We start from the raw sequence: 24,020 nt of genomic DNA, 5'->3' as shown, positions 1-24,020 counted from the left end.
CCCTCTGAGAAATCCCCAACAATTTCCCCCTCCCCCACACTTTCGAATCAAACTATTTGACTAGTTAATCAAGTTGATAAATTAATTAAACCCTCACCCATGCCCCCCCCCCAAATTCCCCTCCTCTTTCACATGGAGGGACCCCCAGACCATACTCTGAACCTACCACTGGTGAATTCACCTTCAGACACCGCCCCAGACATACAGCGAGTAGGTTCACTTTCGAACCCTATCTTGGATATAATATGTCATGGATCCACCTCTGAACTATATTCCGGCCATAATACTTGGCAGATACACTTTTGAACCCCGTCCCAGCCATAATGTGTGGTGGATCCAACTCCAAACCCTATCTCACCAACAACGCCTGATGGTCCCACCTTCGAACCCTGTCCTGGCCATAACGAATGGTGCATCCACTGTCAAACTCTATCCCTGACATAACACATTGTGGATCCACCTGTCTACTTTTACATCTACACAGATATTCAACAAGCCACCATACGGTGCGTGGCGAAGGGTACCCTGTGCCACTACTAGTCATTTCCCCTAGTGTTCTACTCATAAATAGAGCGAGGAATAAACGGCTGTCAATATGCCTCAGTATGAGCCCTAGTTTCTCGTATCTATTCTTCGTGGTACTTACGTGCAATGTATTTTGGCGCCAGTAGAATCGTTCAGCAGACACCTTCAAATGCCGGTTCTCTAAACTCTCTCAATAGTGTTTCTTAAAGAGAACGTTGCCTTCCCTCCAGGGATTCTCATTTGAGTCCCCGAAGCATCTCCGTAACACCTACGTGTTGTTTGAACCTACCGGCAATACCGGTAACAAATCTAGGAGCCCATCTCTGAATTGCTTCAATGCCTTCCTTCAATACGACCTGGTACCGATCCCAAACACTCAAGTAGTACTCAAGAATAGGTCGCACCAGCGACCTATATGCGGTCTCCTTTTCAGGTGAACCACTTTTTCTTAAAATTCTCCTAATAAACCAAAACCAACCACTTGTCTTCCCTACCACAGTTCTCACACGTTAGTTACACCTCTTATCGCTCTGCAGCGCTATGCCCAGATATTTAGACGAGTCGACTGTGTCAAGCAGGACAATGGTAGTACTGTAACTTGACATTACAGGTTTGATCTTCCCACCCATTCGCATTAACTTACATTTTTCCACATTTAGGGCTAACTGCCGTTCATCACACCAACTGTAAATTATTTCAAAGTCGTCTTGTATCTTCCTACAGTCACTCAACGTCGACACCTTAACGTACACCACGGCATCATCAACAAACAACCGGAGAATGCTGCCCATCATGTCCGCTAAATCATTTATGTGTATAGAGAATAACAGCTGTCCTTTCACACTTGCCTGGGGCACTCCTGACGATACCCTTGTCTCTGATGAACACTCGCCATCGAGGACGACATACTGGATTCTATTATTTAAGAAGTCTTCGAACCACACACATATGTGTGAACTTATTCCATATTTTCGTATTGTACCTTCGTTAACAGCCTGTAATGAGGCACCGAGTCAAATGCTTTCCGGAAATCTACAAATATGTAATCTGGCTGTTTCCTTCATCCATAGTTGTCAGTGTATCATGTGAGAAAAGGGTAAGCTGAGTTTCACACGAGCGATGCTTTCCAAAACCATGCTGATTCGCGAACATCAGTTCCTCAGTCTGAAGAAAGTTTATTGTATTGTAACTCACATATGTTCGAGGATTCTGCAGCAAACGGAACTTAGGGATATTTGTCTGTAATTTTTCTGGTCCATTCTTTTACTTTTCTTATATACTGGAGTCACCTGCGCTTCTTTCCAGTCTTTTGGGACTTTCTGTTGCATTCCATCCGGACCTGGTGATTTATTTGCTTTCAAACCTTTCAGCTGCTTCTCTACGCCAGGTATGCTTGTTACTGTGTCGTCCATACGGGCAATTGTCCGATGGTCAAATGACGGCACGTTTGTACGATTCTCCAGTGTGAAGGATTTCCTGAACGTGAACTTCAGCTTTCGTTTTGCTGTCTTCAACTGCCACACCAGACTGGTCAAGAAGGGACTGAATGGAAGCCGTAGACCCGCTCGCCGATTTTATATACGATCAGCATTTTCTCTGGTTCTCTGCCAGATCTTTTGCTAAGTTGTAACGGTGGTAGCTGTTGTATGCCACGCACATAGATCTTTTCACAGACGCATGATTCTCTGCTAACCTTCGCTTACGTAGTTTATATGTTCTCTTTTGAACTGGGAGTGGAACAGCTTATGCTTCCTCAACATCCGCCGACTTTCGTTATTATACCGTCTTGGGTCTTTTCCACCCTTTATCCACTTACTAGGCACGTAGCTCTCCAGAACACGATTTACAATCCGCTTAGATTTTGCCCATAATTCGTCTAAATCTATCTTACTGGTACTAAGTGATGCCAGTTAACTGTCTAAGTGAGAAGTTAATAACTGCTTATATGCTCTATCTAGCCTTATTGACTGATTTATTATTTTTTGTACTCATAGTGGCTATAATGACATCATGATCGCTAATCCCCGTTTGTATACCGACATTGTCGATAAGGTCTACACTATTTGTAGCTACAAAGTCTAAGTTATTTCCGTTGCGTGTGGGCTGCGGGGCTAGTTGCTCAAGACAACTTCCAGTCAACGTGTTCCAAAGTATTTCACACGACTGTCTGTCTGTACACCCCACAATGTATCCATAGACATCCCAGTCTATGCTCGGTAGATTAAAGTCGCCTCTAACTAGTTTTGCATGATTTGGGTATTCGGGGCTATTGACCTTAAACTCTCTCTGAATGATTATAAAGCTTTTACAACAGAATCGGGTGGCTGGTAAAAACACCCAACAATTAAGTTGGTTTCACCTACAACGGTTATTCGTGACGAAATGACTTAAGTGTCACACTCAACTTCAACCTCAGTAGAGACAATATTTTTGTTAACTGCAATGAACACTCCCCCTCCTATGGCCTCTAATCTGTCTTTCCGATATATGTTCCATGACTCGCTAAATACCTCAGAGTTCTCCACTTTGGGTTTCAGCCAGCTCTCCTTCCAACACTAATTTTATCTCGAGAACTTTCCTGGAGGGCAGTAAATTCGGGGACTTTATTAAGAATACTTAGACAGTTTACTGATAAAATTGAAACAGTCGAAGTGTCTTTATTCTGAATGATTTTCGACTTCCCTTCCTGTGAGTTGACTAGCGAGAGTTCGTCAGAGCACCTAAAACTACCGTCTAGCCTAAAAGAAAAACCCTCATGTGCGCTCCACAAGTACTCTGCTACCTGAGTAGCTGCTTCCTTTTTGTAGTGCACCCCAGACCTATCAAGGGGAGTCCCACAAATTCCCAGTGACAACGCAGGTGCAGAAATCAGCAGCCAAGACCATAACAGAGTCGACGAATCCTTTGGCGGAGACACTCCACTCGGCTCCAAACCAAAGGATCTCGATTAACTCTGGGAACGATACTGTAAATTGCAAGCTCTGCTTGCACCTCCACCAGCCGACTGTACAAACTAAGGATGGTCTCAGAACCTGTGTGACACCGTCTTTGGTGTCACCACGAGCCACAACATGGAGACGACTGCACCCTTCACACTTGATAGCCACAGGGAAGGCTGCCTCCACATCTCGAATGAGGTCCCCCAGCAGAAATAGTGCGTGCACATTGGCTTTCTTTCCTGCCCTGAGCACTGTCTACCTAAGGGGCTCCATAACACGCCTAACAGTACCTAGTAAATCACTCCCTCTGTGTGCTTGCTCGGACCCTGCTGATGGAACGGCCACGTGTCCACTCATAGGGTGAATGGGCATGGCCTGGCGGCCTGTCTCCACATCGGCCTTCCGTCCCGAGCGACGCTAACGCGTTACCACCGCCAGTCACCCTGCTGTGAGGGCACTAGGACGTGAACTCTATCCTGATCCTATCCCAAACCTACCCTATACCATGGGGGACCCCACATGAAACCAGTACAGTCATACACGCATGCAGAAAAGTAGCGCAGTTGCGCTAGGTGTTGACAACTGTACTACAGTTACAAGCAATTTTAGAGTACGTGGCGAGAAGTGATGTCATGGTCACATGAGCAGAGATGACATACAATCGGTAAAATTTCTAAAATTGACGGAATATACGTATAAATTAAGGAACAATACTCCAAAATGTGTGGAAATTGAGGGAGAATGAGGAACCACTTACATATCTGCTTGCTGCAGGACAATTCTTGTACATGATGCAATGGGATATCCTCCTCTAGCGTTACTTTTCCTCAACAGTAGTTGTCGATACCAGTATCATTTTTCTAATTTTAGACGGGGCAGTATTAGCTCAGCTGCTTTTCTGAAATAATATAATTTTATATTATGTTATATAATTTTATACACAGTATGTTATATTTCAAGCTTTATGAAAAGGAATTACTTCATTTAGTACTGGAGATACTAGAAGGTATCAGATAGATTATATAATGGTAAGACAGAGATTTAGGAACCAGGTTTTAAATTGTAATACATTTCCAGGGCCAAATGTGGACTCTGACCACAATCTATTGGTTATGAACTGTAGATTACAAATGAAGAAACTGCAAAAAGATGGGGATTTAAGGAGATGGGACCTGGACAAACTGAATAAACCAGAGGTTGTACAAAGTTTTAGGGAGAGCATAAGGGAACAATTGACAGGAATGGGGGAAAGAAGTACAGTAGAAGAAGAATGGGTAGCTCTGAGGGATGAAGTACTGAAGGCAGCAGTGGATCAAGTGGGTAAAAAGACGAGGGCTAGTAGAAATCCTTGTGTAACAGAAGAAATATTGAATTTAATTGATGAAAGGAGGAAATATAAAAACGCAGTAAATGAAGCAGGCAAAAAGGAATACAAACGTCTCAAAAATGAGATCGACAGGAAGTGCAAAATGGTTAAGCAGGGATGGCTAGAGGACAAATGTAAGGATGTAGAGGCTTATCTCACTAGGGGTAAGGTAGATACTGCCTACAGGAAAATTAAAGAGAGCTTTGGAAAAAATAGATCCACTTGTATGAATAACGAGAGCTCAGATGAAAACCCAGTTCTAAGCAAAGAAGGGAAAGCCGAAAGGTGGAAGGAGTATATAGAGGGTCTATACAAGGGCGATGTACTTGAGGACAATACTATGGAAATGGAAGAGGATGTAAATGAAGATGAAATGGGATGTACGATTCTGCGTGAAGAGTTTGACAGAGCACTGAAAGAGCTGAGTCGAAACAAAGCTCCGGGAGTAAACAACATTCCATTGGAACTACTGACGGCCTCGGGAGAGCCAGTCCTGACAAAACTCTACCATCTGGTGAGCAAGATGTATGAGACAGGCGAAATATCCTCAGACTTCAAGAAGAATATAATACTTCCAATCCCAAAGAAAGCAGGTGTTGACAAATGTGAAAATTACAGAACTATCAGTTTAATAAGTCACAGCTGCAAGATACTAACGCGAAGTCTTTACAGACGAATGGAAAAACTGGTAGAAGCCGATCTCGGGGAAGGTCAGTTTGTATTCCGTAGAAATGTTGGAACACGTGAGGCAATACTGACCCTACGGCTTATCTTAGAAAATAGATTAAGGAAAGGCAAACCTACGTTTCTAGCATTTGTAGACTTAGAGAAAGCTTTTGAGAATGTTGACTGGAATACTCTCTTTCAAATTCTAAAGGTGGCAGGGGTAAAGTACAGGGAGCGAAAGGCTATTTACAATTTGAACGGAAACCAGATGACAGTTATAAGAGTCGTGGGGCATGAAAGGGAAGCAACGGTTGGGGAGGGAGTGAGACAGGGTTGTAGCCTCTCCCCGATGTTATTCAATCTGTATATTGAGCAACCAGTAAAGGAAACAAAAGACAAATTCGGAGTAGGTATTAAAATCCAAGGAGAAGAAATAAGAACTTTTACGTTCGCCGATGACTTTGTAATTCTGTCAGAGACAGCAAAGGACCAGGAAGAGCAGTTGAACGGAATGGACAGTGTCGTGAAAGGGGGATATAAGATGAACAACAACAAAAACAAATCGAGAATAATGGAATGTAGTCGAATTAAGTCGGGTGATACTGAGGGAATTAGATTAGGAAATGCGACACTTAAAGCAGTAAAGGAGTTTTGCTATTTGGTGAGCAGAATAACTGATGATGGTCGAAGTAGAGAGGATATAAAATGTGGACTGGCAATGGCAAGTAAGGCGTTTCTGAAGAAGAGAAATTTGTTAACATCGAGTATAGACTTAAGTGTCAGGAAGTCGTTTCTGTAAGTATTTGTATGGAATGTAGCCATGTATGGAAGTGAAACATGGAAGATAAATAGTTTGTACAGGAAGAGAATAGTAGCTTTCGAAATGTGGTGCTACAGAAGAATGCTGAAGATTAGATGGGTAGATCACATAACTAATCAGGAGGTATTGACTTGAATTGGGGGGAAGAGGAGCTTGTGGCACAACTTGACTAGAAGAAGGGATCGGTTGGTAGGACATCTTCTGAGACATCGAGGGATCACCAATTTAGTATTGGAGGGCAGCGTGGAGGGTAAAAATCGAAGAGGGAGACCAATAGATGAATACACTAAGCAGCTTCAGAAGGATGTAGGTTGCAGTAGGTACTGGAAGATGAAGAAGCTTGCACAGGATAGAGTAGCATGGAGAGCTGCATCAAACCAGTCTCAGGACTGAAGACCACAACAACAGCAGTACAGTTTACTATGTGTAGTTCTGGATTCATTTATGAAATAATAATCGAAAATTAATTTGTTAAGAAAAATTGTAAAACCTATTCAATATTGTTATTTCCGTTGAGTGAGACAGTAGTAAGCATGCCCCTTATGTGGTCGGACTTACGTCACCTTGCTGTGAGGGCACTAGGAGGTGAACTCTATCCTGAGCCTATCCCAAACCAATATACCATGGGGGACCACACATGAAACCAGAATTTTTATATTTTGTGCGACCAATGTAATTTCGGTCTTGTTAATGTGAAAAATCAAAAGACTGTGTGATATATGAAAATGTGACAAAATATGTTAACGTAACAAAACAAATTCTGCAACAGCAATCTTCAAATTTATTTATATCAATTTAACCATGAGGACCTAAATTTGTGAATTTTAGCTTCAAGAGTCAGACCCCTAGACAAGAGGAACTGGAGCCAACTCTACGTGAAATGATAAGTAAACTAGAAACTTTATTGTAATCTTCGCTCCTGTCAAATCTTCATAAAGTACTAATGTGAACAATAGATGCAAATAGGAAGGAATGGGTAGATTATATTGGGAACGAGTATGTGATAGCAAGAGGAATATGAGAAAAAGCAGAAATTGAAGCACTGGGAACCAGGGAAACAGTCATTATTCGGGGACAGCGATAAGAAGGCTGGAATAGATTGTTTAATGTGGATGTCTACCAAATGTAGAGTAATAAATTTGTATATGTCGGATCACAAGCGAAGATGTGACCCTAAATCCTATAGATTTTTATAAAGTGTCCTTAGCTATATAAAGACCATTGCATTACCAGCTTGGGGACTGAAATATACAGCTACAGAACTGATCGCGTGTTTGATCCTGTGCTAGACTGTTTACGTGTTTTAAATTCTAGCAAACAGTATTTGCATTGTGCTTCTCTGTACTCTCTACCAATCACAACCATGTTGTGTTATCCCACAAATACCTTACAGAACAGTTGCTGCATCGTTTTCACCAAATTCTGCTTTATGTCTTTTTAAGTAAAAGGGATGCATACAAGGTGACTGCTGTCTTTGATGCTTTGCTGAAAAAGAGAACTATCTGCCTCTAAATTGAGATGGATCAGCGTTAAAGGGATAGAAAGTGGATGGAGTAATCGGTTGAGAGAGTTTGTAATGAGGTATGATTTAATGATAGACTGATGAACCATTCTAGAGAGAGGGAGATGTTGCGGTAGGTCATTTATCACACATTTAACCATTTTTATTCGTTGTTCTGTCGGGTGTATCAGTTGTTTGGTATAACCTGTGTTAAACGCATATAGAATTTTGTGATCTGAGTGTGACTCAGAGCGCTGCCTACCTGCAACCGGTAGCAGAAAACCTATCCATATCACAGTCAGTAGAGTATGTACAACGCATGTGTGATGAATTGTATCTACCACATCGATGGAAAACCTATGTTGGCATCATCCTCTGAACGAACAAAGATGTATGCGAAGTACTCTATCTCCCTGCCACATCTTGGTCATAAATCGAGTCTCACTTTCATGATTGCAGTGACTCAAAATCAGTCACAGTGGTTTGTGAGGTACTGCAATCACTGTGTAAACAATTGCTTGACTGATATCGTGTGTGGAAGAGACACACGAGACATGTAATTTCACAAGTCAAACAGCGATAGTACGCATTTGTCTATATCCTAATAAAATGTCGTTGTTTCATGCATTTTCCGTTGCTGATGATCATTTTATAGGACAGACGTGAGAATAGCATAATTTATGAACTGTTATCGGATGTGAACAGTGAATACTATACACCTTTGGGAAGCTATATAGTGCATGTATCACAAAGAATACATCTTTTTTTCTCTTTGGTGTAGGAGATAGTTGTTTTATCATCTTTAAGATTCTCACCACAGTGAGTACGACATAAACCACACTGCTTTAACATTATAGCATGTTAAAGTGCTGAACCATGTAGCCTTATGGAACTATGTTTATGTTCTACAGTGATTTCTCCATTTCCAATAACTTCTTGGTGTGGAATCTAAACACGAAAACAATACAACACAATTGATAGCATAAGCACTTTACATGAAATGTTTCAAACTCATTCCCTCTAGAGCTCCTTCAGGCATAAACCATACGTCTCTTCTTCTTCTTTATCGTCTGTTATATCACCACGACAATCTCAAATGCACCAGGATCGTATCTACTGTACACCAAAAAGAGGTGTTAACCTCCTCAGTATTCATGTATCTAGAGAGATCGTGCGTAATTTGATCGGTGACATAAGATTGGTACAGAACAGTTATTGGACGACGGTAGTTACGGTATCTGATTGAGAATGCCTGTCTATATCAGGGGTTTGCTCAGTTGTGCAAGTTTGGAATACGTGTTATCCTCCTTCTGGAAGCGTGTTATGCTCCTTCTGGAAGCGTATTAATTACGTGGAAATCAGCTCGTTCTGTTCCTTAATGAGACATCGAATGTAGTGGGTATAGTGCTCTCCTACTTCTGGTCAGTTTCTAATTAAATCGGCGACAAAGTTGCGCGGAAGGTGGGTTAAAGACAAGTGAACAGTTACAATATGCATAGAGAGACCATATAGAGTTATGCTCAGGATCCAGGAATCCAAGAATACTTTGTGACTCCCATCCACGTAGGCAGAGATGGCCAATTGTAATAAACTGTCATCGAATTTATATTGTTCCGGCTAAGGAAAGTAGTTTTTGCACCTCCTCTCTGCTGATGGCTGCTTCCTACACTAACAAAGAGTATTTGCGTTATGTGATGTAGGCAGTGTAACACGGTTCGCTATATGTTCACATGTATACAGCCCTCGCAAAGTACTGTAGGGAGATAATTTTGCAATGATAAAGAAATTGAGAATCATGCTACAGTGTCATTAGCTGATCGCATCACGAGATCTACATGATGAGACGTTTTGTTGATGTGATGAGTCATCGAGAGTGGTGGTTTTGAACTCGAGTAATTGGGTAAAATGTGTTTTTATTACCCGAAACCTGTTGAGAGGTGAGCTCTATCCCGCGTCATCTAAGTGAAGTGGGCAAACGTATTACAACGTCTCACATACGTCTCGCAAAGTGACTGGAATGAGAAAATTAGGAACTAATACGAAGAATTTCACTGAGAGACAATCAGCAGCAGAAGTTCCATCTTTCGTTTTCTGTATAAATAAGAGACAACATTTTTCTGTGAGTTTTTGTGCCTGTAAATGGATGGAATGGCATCTTTACTAAACTTACATTCACATCTATATGCATACTTCGCAATCCATCGTAAGGTGTGTGATGGAGGGTGTCCTGTACCACTAGTTATCCCCTTTCCTATTCCACTAGCAAATGGAGCTGGGGAAAAGACAGCCTATATGCCTCTTGATGAGGAGTAAATTCTCGTATCTTATCTTCGTGGTCCTTACGCAAAATGTATGTTGATGGCGGTAGAATCCTTCTGCGGTCAGCTTCAAATGTCAGTTCTCAGTAGTGTTCCTCGAAAAGAATATCATTTTCCCTCCCACGATTCCCGTTTCAGAAACCTAGCGAGTGTAATACGATTACTGGAAAAAACTTACTCGCCATACAAAGTGACTCTCATGATCAATTTAATTAGTTAGCCTATTAGTTTGATATCAGTGACTTGTCACCTGGCGGGTGGAAGGAAGGACAGGAGTACCATGGATATTATTCGGCAGTTGGAGCGGTAATCAGGCGTTTTTTCTTTGCGGCGAGATGTTTTGACGAAATTTCAATCTCCTGCCTACATAGGGAGAGATGTATATGACAAATGATTTGGTTACCCTTAGAGAGTTTGAAAATGAGAAGGTGTCCTGTGACAGAGGTAGGTCTTGGCACTCCATTGTGAGCTAAAAATGAGTTAAATATTCTGGTCCTGAGATGCAGGACGTTACAGATATTAAGCTGATTAGAACAGAATTTTTTACCTGATGAGAGAATACTTGGAGGATATGTATTGCCTATGCCATACTGTTACAGGGTCTTCACAAGTAACGACACTTTAGCGATGTGAAAACGTATCTATGCGTCTATTTAAACTGTCTTCAAAAATAAATCGTATAAATGGGAAAAATCAACATTTTGCGTGAGAAATTCGATGTGTATGGTCAACAACATTCCTGCCTCGGACTGAATAAAGTGGATTCTTTAAACTGAAGAAAGTCTATTCTGGGATGGGCCTGCAATTGGCACTATACGTCCGAGCCACGTCTGCTTTTCTCGCAGTGCACTGCAGCCGTCAGCATGAGTGGGTACGAGGCTTCGGTCGACTGGAAGTCGCGGCTTAGCCTGTGATAGGCGGATAGTTACAAAGAATGCTCAAACCTATCAGCTCTTGCCCACGGCTTTGGGAGCAAGTCCTGGTGGCGGTGCTCCTGCGAGGCGGTGGCGCCATCTTTTACGGTAGCCTGATAACTAGTTTTGCGGTTAGCCAGAAAGCTATGGAGAACATATTGACCATAATTTCCCGTCTGCAAGTCTACATTATTCCTGTAATCACTGAAAGAAATGTTTGTTCTCTCTATCTGCTTACTCAACGGGGTCAGGAACAATGATTATAAATACACCACTGGCCATTAAAATTGCTACACCACGAAGATGACGTGCTACAGAATCGAAATTTAACCGACAGGAAGAAGATGCTGTGCTATGCAAATGATTAGCTGTTCAGAGCACTCGCACAAGGTTGGCACCGGTGGCGACACCTACAACGTGCTGACATGAGGAAAGTTTCCAACCGATTTCTCATACACAAACAGCAGTTGACCGGCGTTGCCTGGTGAAACGTTGTTGTGATGCCACGTGTAAGGAGGAGAAATGCGTACCATCACGTTTCCGACTTTGATAAATGTCGGATTGTTGCCTATCGCGATTGCGGTTTACCGTATCGCGACATTGCTGCTCGCGTTGGTCGAGATCCAATGACTGTTAGCAGAATATGGAATTGGTGGGTTCAGGAGGGTAATACGGAACGCCGTGCTGGATCCCAACGGCCTCCTATCAGTAGCAGTCGAGATGACAGGCATCTTAACCGCATGGCTGTAACGGATCGTGCAGCCACGTCTCGATCCCCGAGTCAACAGATGGGGATGTTTGCAAGACAACAACCATCTGCACGAACAGTTCGACGACGTTTGCAGCAGCATGGACTATCAGCTCAGAGACCATCGCTGCGGTTACCCTTGACGCTGCATTACAGACAGGAGCGCCTGCAATGGTGTAGTCAACGACCAACCTGGGTGCACGAATGGCAAAACGTCATTTTTTCAGATGAACCCAGGTTCTGTTTACAGCATCATGATGGTCGCATCGGTGTTTCGTGACATAGAGGTGAACGCACATTGGAAGCGTGTATTCGTCATCGCCATACTAGCTTATCACCCGGCGTGATGGTATGGGGTGCCATTGGTTACACGTCTTGGTCACCTCTTGTTCGCACTGGCGGCACTTTGAACAGTGGACGTTACATTTCAGACGTATTACGACCCGTGGCTCTACCCTTCAAAAAATGGTTCGAATGGTTCTGAGCACTATGGGACTCAACTGCTGTGGTCATAAGTCCCCTAGAACGTAGAACTACTTAAACCTAACTAACCTAAGGACATCACCCACATCCATGCCCGAGGCAGGATTCGAACCTGCGACCGTAGCGGTCGTGCGGCTCCAGACTGTAGCGCCTTTAACCGCTCGGCCACTTCGGCCGGCTCTACCCTTCATTCGATCAGTGCGAAACCCTACATTTCAGCAGGGTAATGCACGACCGCGTGTTGCAGGTCCTGTACGGGCCTTTCTGGATACAGAAAATGTTCGACTGCTGCCTGGCCAGCACATTCCCCAGATCTCTCACCAATCGAAAACGTCTGGTCAATGGTGGCCGAGCAACTGGCTCATCACAATACGCCAGTCACTACTCTTGATGAACTGTGGTATCGTGTTGAAGCTGCATGGGCAGCTGTACCTGTACACGCCATCCAAGCTCTGATTGACTCAACGCCCAGGCGTATCAAGGCCGTTATTACGGCCAGAGGTGGTTGTCCTGGGTACTGATTTCTCAGGATCTATGCACCCAAATTGCGTGAAAATGTAATCACATGTCAGTTCTAGTATAATATATCTGTCCAATGAACACCCGTTTATCATCTGCATTTCTTCTTGGTGTAGCAACTTTAGTGGCCCGTAGTGTATAAGATTTTGAGTTTTAACTGATTCACTTATATTTAGAAAAAGTTCACAAGCAAAACATAGTGATATTCCTGATAATAATGATGATGATATAACTCTTCAGGCTTTCTCCGCGAGATCTTGACATGTGGAAAAATCGGGTCTACTGCCGGATGTTTGTGTCGCTCTGACACAATATTTCGGCCACGTAACTCGTTGCCTTCTTCAGGTGCTACCTGACACTGCCGTATTGGAGGATCTTGTCCAGTATTTATGCCCAGAGGGCGCTGAGCGCTCTGTTTGCCGTCCGCGCCCGCCTGGCGCTGCTCCTACCGTGTCACTACTTCTTGAGGAGTTTCTTGGTTCCTTTCGTTGGGCCCTGATAAGCTCTAGAGCCGGACTCCACGCCGAGATGAGCTGGTAAGCGCTGTCTCGGTTTATTAGGTTGTCTGTGACCTTAATCTCGATGGCCTCCTTTATGACACTGTCCCAAAATCTTGGCGTCTGTGTCCCAATTTTGGTGTTGTTGTAGTCCATTGAGTGAGCGAGCTCCAGACAGTGCTCGGCTATCGCAGATTTGGTTGCCTGTCCGAGTCTGGTGTGCCTCTGGTGTTCTTTGCACGTGACGTCCACCGTCCTGGTTGTCTGGCCAACGTATGACTTTCCACACTGGCACAGGTGCCTGGTTTACGTAGCCCCAGGTCGTCCTTCACACTCCCTAGCATTGTCCTAATTTTGTAAGAATTCTGCTGTTCTTTACAGAAATAGGTCCAGCATATGGCAGGTATGCCACCTTCTTCGCCTCCTCTGGCTCCTCTTCTGTACCCTGTGATTGGCTGGTAGCGCGAAGTGCCCTTTGGATGTCTGTGGAGGAGTATCCATTTCTGCTGAACACCAGCTGTAGCTGTTCTATCTCTGTGGCCAGACTTTCCATATCCGACAGAGCCCGAGCCCTGTGAACTAATGTTTTCAAGACTCCATTCTTCTGTGCTGGGCGGTGGCAGCTACTGGCTTTAAGGTATAAGTCAGTGTGGGTTGGCTTACGATACACACTGTGCCCCAGAGTGCCATCTGCCTTCCTCTTGACCAGGACATCCAAGAATGAGAGCTGTCCGTCCTTCTCTAGCTCCATAGTAAATTTTATACTTGGGTGGCGTGAATTTAGATGTTCCAAAAAGTCATTTAGCTTCTCCCTGCCATGGGGCTAAATGACAAATGTGTCATTGACATACCTAAGAAAGCACTTGGGTTGGTAAGTGGCTGATGCAAGTGCCTCCTCTTCGTACCTTTCCATGAAAGGGTTGGCTACAACTGGTGATAAAGGGCTGCCCATTGCCACTTCTTCCATTTGCTCATAAAATTAACCCCCGTAAAGAAAATATGTTGAGGTCAGTACATGCTTGAACGGGTCGAGCAGGGCACCATCGAACTTCTCTCCAACGATATTGAGTGAATCGGTGAGTGGCACTCGTGTGAAGAGCGACACCACATCGAAACTGACCATGATGTCAGAGTCTACGGTGTGTAGCTGCCCGTTGTAGGAAGTCCTCCGAGTTCCAAATGTGGTGTGCACATTTGCCCACATATGGTGCCAGTATCTTCTTCAGGTATTGTGCAGTGAGGTATGTCGATGCGCCAATGTTACTGACAATAGGCCGAAGAGGGACCCCCTCTTTGTGGACCTTGGGGAGTCCATAGAGTCTGGGTGGTACAGGTGCTTTGGGATGAAGCTTCTTGATGACCTGTTCAGGTAGAACTGTCTCCTTCAGCAACTTTCGGGTCTTCTTGTCCACTTTGTCAGTGGGGTCGCCATCTAGTGGTTTGTAACCAGTGCCTTCCCGAAGTTGTTGCAGCTTCCTACCATATTCCAACTTGTTTAAGATGACTGTGGAGTTACCCTTATCAGCTGGCAGAACTACAACGCTGTCATCTTCCCGCAGCTGCCTGAGTGCCACCCTCTCCTCGCTCGAGATGTTGGATTTGGGGGGCTTCGTCCTCGTGAGTGCCCTGCAGGTCTCCCTGCGGATCTCTTCAGACACACTGGAAGGTAGCGTGTTGACGACTTGCTCAACCGAACTGATGAAGGCTGCAACAGGCACGCTTCTGGGAGTCACTGCAAAATTGAGGCTCTTGCTGAGTGGTTTTGAGGTGGCCTCATCCAGCTGCTTGTTGCTCAGGTTGACCACTGTCTGTGTGTCCCCATCCTGTCTTCGCAAGTTTCAAGCATCATGTTAACACCAGAACGGCGAACAGAATCAAACACTGAGCCAGCCTCGCGCTGGTAAGAGAAAGAGTGCGTGACATGCGCCACCGCCTAGATGTCACGTCCAGGGTTTTGCTGTGTCTCCACCTTTCCATAGCAGCTACCCTGACCCGAGAAGACTGGGACTAGGTTGATGGTGCCTCCTGGTCCTTGGCTGAATACACCATGAGGAAATCAACAGCATGTCAACAGGCCAAGTTCGAGCGCCTTAACAAGAAGGTACAACAGGATAGAGACACACGGACAGTGGTCAACCTGGGCGACAAGCAGCTCGATGAGGCCACCTCAACGGTAAGTTCTAATGAAAATAGTCTTTCGCCCTAACTTCTAAGCATCAAAATTAATCGCTCGCTACAGAAGTGGAAAATAATCTCGCCACTTGCCACGCGATGTTGTTAACATTACGGGCGGCACACAAGTAGTTACTTCTGCGAAATCAAAGGGACCCAGGACGATGTACAGTCCTCGCGAGTTCACGTCCTACTTGTACCGAAAACATATATTTAGCAACAGATTGCCTGTGACATCATCCGATGCATCGCATAAGCAAGCGTTTGACTGATGCCGTCATCCGCTCTATGCCCCGGTACCAGCCTCCAAATGGCCACATTCTCGGACACACATTATTTTTTAACACTGTCATGAATCAATTTACAATCTTCGTAACTTTTGCATGAATGGAGTTGAGTTGGCTTTCATCACAGAAAAAGTCTTAGTTCGCCTGCATCTTGAATGTAGCGGTTAGAATTTTTAGAACGGAACCGACGGTAGAACATGAACCCTGAACTACATCTTTAAGAGACTTTGTATTGCTTGTTATTTAATCAAAGTCTTGACATTTGTTATATCTTGTTTATTTAGTGGGTGTAATCAAGTGCTATAACCGGAACTTTCTATCATTAATACAAACAGTACTTAATCTACTACAAATAAGGACGGTTTAGTTCCAGATTTAGTTTTTAGTAAATTACTGTTAGAGGTAGCTAAATCGGGTCACATAGTTAAAGTTTTTATATCAGACTGAAGCTTCATATGAATTGTCATCTTTCTGAGTTTTAAATTTTTCTTATAAACAAGTTGAAACATGTAACATTTAAGACACACATTTGAGCATTCTGACCAAATTTGGCTTTCTAGCTTTATTATTTAGCGTCACTTGTTTTTTATTTAAAACGATGTATTTAGGGAAACGTATTCATCTGATCATCTTGAGATTTAACAATTTTAACGTTAATATACTGAAGCATATATTGACAAAGTTTGGAAAGTTACTTTGATTTTTAATGTCATTCTTAGTTTATGGCGCAATTCTTTGTACGCTACGCACAGGCGCGTTATGATGACGTGGCGCTAGTAGCTGTGAACTGGGGTAAGTCCTGGACGCTTGTTCGGCTCTATATCTTTCGAACGATACAGCCCGTGTTTCGCCACACTCTCTGGATGACTGACTAGCAAAGTAGCCAGTATGCTGACTGAGTGACGATAGAAACGGACGTGTGAATTGAGTGAGAAGATTCAATATGATGTGTGTTTGCTCTGAACGATTATTCGCCCCATGTAAATTGATCGGTTGACGGCTTGGTGACAGTTTCTCCGAACTGTGAGCATTCAGTAGGGCTGGCGTGTGGACGCTGGGGATGGGCATGCAGTTTCTAGCGTTGTGGATGTGTGTGCAGGTCCCTCCCAACCTGCGCCCAAATGACGACGCTTTGTCCCAGCCAGTGGCGTGGCATCGGCTCCCGGCAGTTGGCGGCCGGTGCGCTCTGTGTGTGTGTGTGTGTGTGTGTGTGTGTGATTGGAAGGATGTTTTCCACCATATATGTTTAGTGGAAACGTTGTGGTGGAGGAAGGTTCTTGTACTGTCATACATTGGTGCATATAAGTCCTCAGATATATTTAGCGCTACGATCTGTGTGTGGTACAAATTTAATTACTTGATTTGCAAAATGTTTGTGTGTGATTCACAGACGATGAAAATATGTTTTATTATGAATAAGAATCAACATAAAATGGTGGTGAGTGTTTTCACTGATGTATTTGACTCCTGTAAATTGTTAAGCAATTAATTTGATAATGTTGTGAAAATGGACACACGCCTGGACGACCCCAAATGGTGGCATCTATGCCACACTTCATTCCATTCCTCAGTGCTTAGAGTTAGTACATCATGGGAAGTGGGGGTGGGGCTGAAGACGTGAGCTCTTGCCAAGTGAAGGAGTCCTGTCAAACTGATGAAATTAAGAATATGTATCAACATATCTTACTGATATTGATTTGGATTTCGTGTCTTGAGATCCTTCCTCACCAGCAAGACCGAGTCTTTTTCCTTCCAATTTTTTCTTAATGTGGTGGGCAAGGAGGGGACAAGGGGAGGGAGGAGGGGGACATCCTCTGGTGCTGACACTGTGCACTAGCTCAGTCAATATCTACATGTCAAGGAGAGAAAACACACGAAATTATTCCATCAAGACAACACCTCCAATCTGCAGCTGTGTAATTACGTAATTAGGGCACGTAATTGCTGGATGTGAGCTTTTTCCGCCAAATAAAGAGATTCAACACCTGAAAATTGAATTTTATAAATATACAATATATCCTCTGCTATGTAACTGATATTGACTTTAATTTTGTGTCATGAGGTCCTTCCTCTCGAACACAAACCGAGTCTTTTTCCTGCAAATTTTCAGATTGCGGAGGGGGAAGTGGTTAAGAGGAGGGGAGACTTGGGCGATTTCCCTGAGGGTGAGGGTTAATTAATTTATCGATTTAATTAATTAGTCAATTAATTTGATAGCAAAATTGTGCTTGTATCTGTGAAGGAGATGGAGAAAGGGATGGGGATTTTCCAGAGGGTTAATGGAGGAGGTAGGGGAGGGGGAGGACGAGTTGGATGGGCTGGGGGTTCTCAGAAGGATAGACTGTGCCAAGAGGGTCATAAATCAATTAGTGTAACAGTAGGTTAAAGGGAGGGGTTACACGAATGCAGTGGGTGGTATGCCCCTTCACCATTAACGAATGTTCCATTAACACTACAATCTTCCATGCCATTTACATGCATGTATACCACGTCATGATCTCAAAATGTAATTTGTTTATGATGAAAATACCCAGGCATCCAGCGAAGCAATGGAATCAGATGTGTGTAACATAGTTACCTAATGTCTGTCAAGGTTATTTAAGTATGGTGATGCTGTGTGTGATGTTCCCTCCCACCATTAATAGATGTTCCATTAAAATTAAAGTCTTGCGTGCCAAATATGTGCATATAGACTGCCTCCTGATTTCTAAATGTAATTTACTTAGAAGAAAAAATAGCCAGTAATCAAGGGGTTAAGTGGAACTAGATGCATGTAACATAGATTCAAAACGTCTGTCAGGTCTATTTAAGTACAGCAACGCTGAGTATGGTACTCCCTACCATCATTAAGAAATATTCCATTAAAACTAGTTTACTTCACCAAGTACATCCCATACTCATTTCTGAAATGTATTTCCGTCTCACTAGTATTTAGACACGTTCAAATTCAAACAGTCCTTTTCTACAGTTGTATGCCAGAGCTCAAAAACCAGGTTCTTGTTAGTGGAGTGACATGCCAACGTTCTGCCAAACGGTAAGTAGCCACACATTCATTCCGTTATAATATCTCACGTTTCAACCGAATACATGAGCCAGTAGTCATCTATAGAAGGCCATGGCAGTAGTACAGGCTGATGGTCCATCTCAACGTCAACCATTTTGGTTTAGATAAATTTGTTGTATTCCAGCTGCATCCATACCAATTTCACCTAATACGCCTCCATCTCCTGACTGTGTAAAATGGTACAATATATAGAATGCATAGAATTCCCCATTATTGAAGTACTGATATATGACATTTGTCCATCCAAAATATAGTGCTGAAGTTAAACAACCAAGCAGGTTCCATCGCCAATTCAGACTGCACCTGCTGTGTAATGCTTTTTAAAAATTACTATGAAACATGGCAGTAGGTAGCACTCAAATTTCTTTTTCTCCCTGCAGTACCCACCAATAGCGAATATACTCGTTATTAGCTTAGTGGAGCGTACGTGTCGCAGAGCACTTGTTACCTGATCATATGGAACTGCGTAGCACAGGTCTTAACAATAATATTTTGCTGGGGGAGGAAATGATGCTTTTTCTTAAACCCCTGGAAGACAGTATACGTTGACAGACTGGTGGTATTGCCTGCTAATTCTGTATTTCGACACTAAACACTAAAAAACCACGGTTCTACAACGCAGGTCAGGAAGTATTAAGATCACAGGATAATCATAGGTACCACATTAAGAGCAGACCTATGTGTGCTTAATGTAGGGGAAAAACGAGAAAAGAATTTTTTAGTGATAATGCTATATTCTTCACAATATGTTATAACTATGCATAGAAATACATCATAAAATAATAGTACCTCTTATAACATCATTTCCTTCGTAAAAACTGTTCTTACTGTAGGTAAAACAGGCTTCTGACACACAGCACAGGGGGAAAGGGTAGGTTCATATTTAATGCAAGCAGCAATATATCTGCAGGGAAAGAATAGTACTCCCACTTCTTCCTGGGAGCATATTTTACGCAGGTGAGCATTATGAGAAGCTCTCACAGTCACGTGGTGTTCTGATGGTGCTTTCAGAAGATATGATGGAGGTTTAATATTATCTGAATCTTTGCAGTTACTTTTGCATCTCTGTTCTGACAAATATTATCCACAAAATCTAGCCCCTTACAAGAAGCAGATACAAGCACTTGCAAAACCACACAGCATGTTTAAGCAATGGGTTTCTCATTTCATCCCAATATTTCAATCCTCCACCGCAATGCAAACACACGGTTTCATCTCTATCACTGATATAAAAGAATACTGCTTCACTTAGGTTGTCAGGACGTCACTTAGCAGCTAAACATCAACCTTTGAAAGATGCTAGCCTTGCATCGTAGCCGCGCGGTGTGGCCACGCGGTTTGAGGCGCCATGTCACGGATTGCACGGCCCCTTCCGCCGGAGGTTCGAGTCGTCCCTCCAGCATGGGTGTGTATGTTGTTCTTAGCGTAAGTTAGTTTAAGTTCGCTTAAGTAGTGTGTAAGTCTAGAGACCGATGACCTTAGCAGTTTGGTCCCCTAGGAATTCACACACATTTGAACATGTTCTTGCATCGTATGTTCCATATTTAGGGTGAGCTAACATAAGTCCCCATGCATCACAGGCTGAACTGCATGAGGATGCTGATTTAGGAGATGAATGTGGAATTATTTCCATTCTACAGGTGACAAGCATCGATATACCTTTCAAACATCCTCAGACATTCACTATGTTACAGCGTAAAGGCGAGAGGGGGGTACAGTCTGTGTGTGGGCTGGGTTCTCTGTCGAATATGGGGGAGGTGGACACCAGCAGAGGCTGGTCTTTGTAAAGATACAACAACTCTTTATTAGTACTTTATTAATTCATACAGTTCAGACACTCTTCTGATTGTGCTCCATTCTCTGACACGGTCCAGAGTTCACTCGAAATATTCCGGACTCGTAGCTGCAGACGTTTTCGCATGGCGGAGGGCGCGGACACGCTGCTCGGGAGACAGAGCGCTGCGTTGGCGTCTCCGGTATGCAAGGCGGTTACGGACGGCCACCAGGTCTTCTCTAATGCGGAAGGTCGCGTCGTTCCAGTGGCACGGCGATGGGGGTACCCGGAATCGAAGTCTGGACCGACGGTGAGGAGAAGCGGCGGGCGGCTGGCGCCGTGTTGCCTGCCTGGGCTGGGCAGACAGGCAGAGGTCCTTCCTTCGCGGACCAGTGGCGGCAGAGTTCACAGCGAGAATTCCAGGCCGACACATCGCAGGCAGCGGGTGTCACCCTACCGTGCTCGAATGTAAAGTACTCGGCTGCGCCAGCGATTAAATGCTGGTTCCCAGTGCTGAATTCGCGGAAGGGCTGAGTTTGTGGGCCACAGCGATCCATCGTCGACGACACGGAAATGAGTCGAACCGGAGTGGCTTCTCGAAGGCTGGCATAAGGCATTGACACCCGGGAGAGTGTCACGGAAGTCTTTATGCTGCTGAGGGACGCTGATCAATCAGGAGCGACGGCCGACTGTCATTGATGTCCATGGCTTCTGGTTTGATTTCGTCTCTCGTGGTCTGACGAGGCAGGAGCAGATCGCGAAATTCAATGGCCAGAGTCTCCTATGTGGGTGCGGCCTCGTTGCAGTTCTGGGGTCTGATTTCTCCTCCAAGTTCTCCTATAGTTTCCTTCCGTTACAACAGAGCGATCTGCTTTCTAAGCTCCCTTTACATATATAGCCTACTCTAACGATCTAAGATGCCGACACTTCTGCTCACATGATAATGACGTCACTTTTAGACACGTAGTCTAAACTTGCTTGTATATATAGTAAACGTTGCTTTCACCTAAAGACATTCAGCAGAAGAAGTTCTGTCTTTTGTTTTCTCAATAAATAAGAGACAGCATTCTTCCATGAGTTTTGAGTGCCTATAAATGGGTGGCCTGACATCTTAATAGGTGGACTATTATCTGCAAGGCACCATACGGTGCGTGGCGGAGGGTATTCTGTACCACTACGACCCATTTCCTCTCCTGTTCCACTCGCAATTAGAACGAATTAAAAACTACTGTCTGTATGCCTCCATTTGAGCCTTAAGGGGCTCCGGAAGGCTCAAAATCATGAAAAGTTAAATTTTTACTTTTTTGCGTTTTCTGAATCTGCAGACTATTACCTTTTAATAGATATATAATTTATTCAATTCCGAAGACTACAACTATTTATAAATTTTTTTTGAAATGTGTTCTACATGGGCGTGACCCACTGTGGCGCTGTTAAACTGCTGTCAAATGGTGTTATTAACGTCCGTGTTCATCAGGTACATTTTAGTGTTGTGAGATAAAAAGAGGAGGAGGGAGGAGAGTAGTGTTTAACGTCCCGTCGACAACGAGGTCATTAGAGACGGAGCGCAAGCTCGGGTGAGGGAAGGATGGGGAAGGAAATCGGCCGTGCCCTTTCAAAGGAACCATCCCGGCATTTGCCTGAAGCGATTTAGGGAAATCACGGAAAACCTAAATCAGGATGGCCGGAGACGGAATTGAACCGTCGTCCTCCCGAATGTGTGAGATAAAGTATGTGTTGTGGCTAACCTGTGATGGTTCAATATATATCGCTGGTGTGATTGTCGATTGTTTCACGTTTATTTACTCTGTCGTTATCTCGAAAATATTCGTAATTAATTCTGTTTCTTGAGTCTCTGTTTTGTTGAAGTATAATAATGAGTAAAAGTAAAGTTATTAGAAATCCTCTGAAGGCTTTTAAGAAAAGGAGAAATGTTGGAAAGCCAAAGGTATGTGTTATTACTGTAAACAATAAAGACGATAACCAACTAAGTGAACCTAACCTCTCAAGTACACCTGCCCATACCAGTCAAAGTGGGAAAGAAAATACTTCACAAAAGAAGCTTGGTTCAATGAGTGAAAACTATGAATGTTTGATGGGCGAATCGGATGTGAATGAAATATTTGATATGTCGGTTCTCAAAGGAATTTTTTCAAACTGTGTAAGATGTATTCATTGTAGTGAAGTTGGTCTGGAACTCTCCATAATAAAGCACGTAGGACTTGCTAGTGAAATACGAGGTGTGCCTAGAAAAAAACCGGACTAGTACTGGTGAAACAATAAAACGAATGCAATAAGGCTGAAAGTCGCGTGGCCTGTCACGTGACTCTCGCTCCGCCTACTGCTCGAGTTTCATCTGCCTCCTGCACTCAGTCTGCCCGTGGCGTCTGTTTTAAGTAGTTGACGTTTTGTCTGTGCGTCGGAAAATGTTGAGTGTACAGAAAGAACAGCGTGTTAACATCAAATTTTGTTTCAAACTAGGAAAATCTGCAAGTGAAACGTTTGTAATGTTACAACAAGTGTACGGCGATGATTGTTTATCGCGAACTCAAGTGTTTGAGTGGTTTAAACGATTTAAAGATGGCCGCGAAGACACCAGTGATGACACTCGCACTGGCAGACCATTGTCAGCAAAAACTGATGCAAACATTGAAAAAATCGGTAAACTTGTTCGACAAGATCGCCGTTTAACAATCAGAGCAGTGTCTGAGTTAACAGGAGTTGACAAGGAAAGTGTTAGATTCTTTATGAAAGTTTCAATATGAACAAAGTGTGTTCAAAAATGGTTCCAAAGTGTCTCACAATTGAACAGAAGGAACGCCGAAGAATGATTTGTTCTGACATCCTGGAAAACATTGAAAGTGATCCCACCTTCTTACAAAATGTTATTACTTGCGATGAATCGTGGTTTTTTACTTACGGTCCCGAAACTAAACGCCAATCGATGCATTGGAAAACTCCTGGTTCTCCACGACAAAAAAAGCACGAATATCAAAATCGAAATTCAAGGCAATGATGATTGTTTTTTTTGACATCAAAGGGATTGTGCACATTGATTGGGTACCAGAGGGTCAAACAGTGAATCAGCATTACTACATTAGCGTCATGGCTACCCTACGTGACCGAGTACGGAGAAAACGGAACGATTTGTGGAGAAAAAAGTCATGGATCCTTCACCAAGACAATGCCCCAGCTCACAGTGCGTTGTCAGTGAAGACGTTTTTGGCAAAACACAACATTCCCATCTTAGATCATCCACCCTACTCACCTGATTTGGCCCCCTGTGACTTTTTTCTTTTCCCTAAAGTCAAGTCAGCTTTGAAAGGAACTAGATTTGAGACTGTTGAAGCAGTAAAAGAAAAAGCGACGGAAGTAATGTATGGACTTCCCGAAAATGATCTGCAGCATTGCTATGAACAGTGGAAAA

Source organism: Schistocerca americana, chromosome X (assembly GCF_021461395.2).
Source record: "Schistocerca americana isolate TAMUIC-IGC-003095 chromosome X, iqSchAmer2.1, whole genome shotgun sequence".
Lineage (NCBI taxonomy): Eukaryota > Metazoa > Arthropoda > Insecta > Orthoptera > Acrididae > Schistocerca > Schistocerca americana.
The sequence above is the reverse complement of the archived record's forward strand: the minus strand, read 5'-3'. Positions refer to the sequence as shown.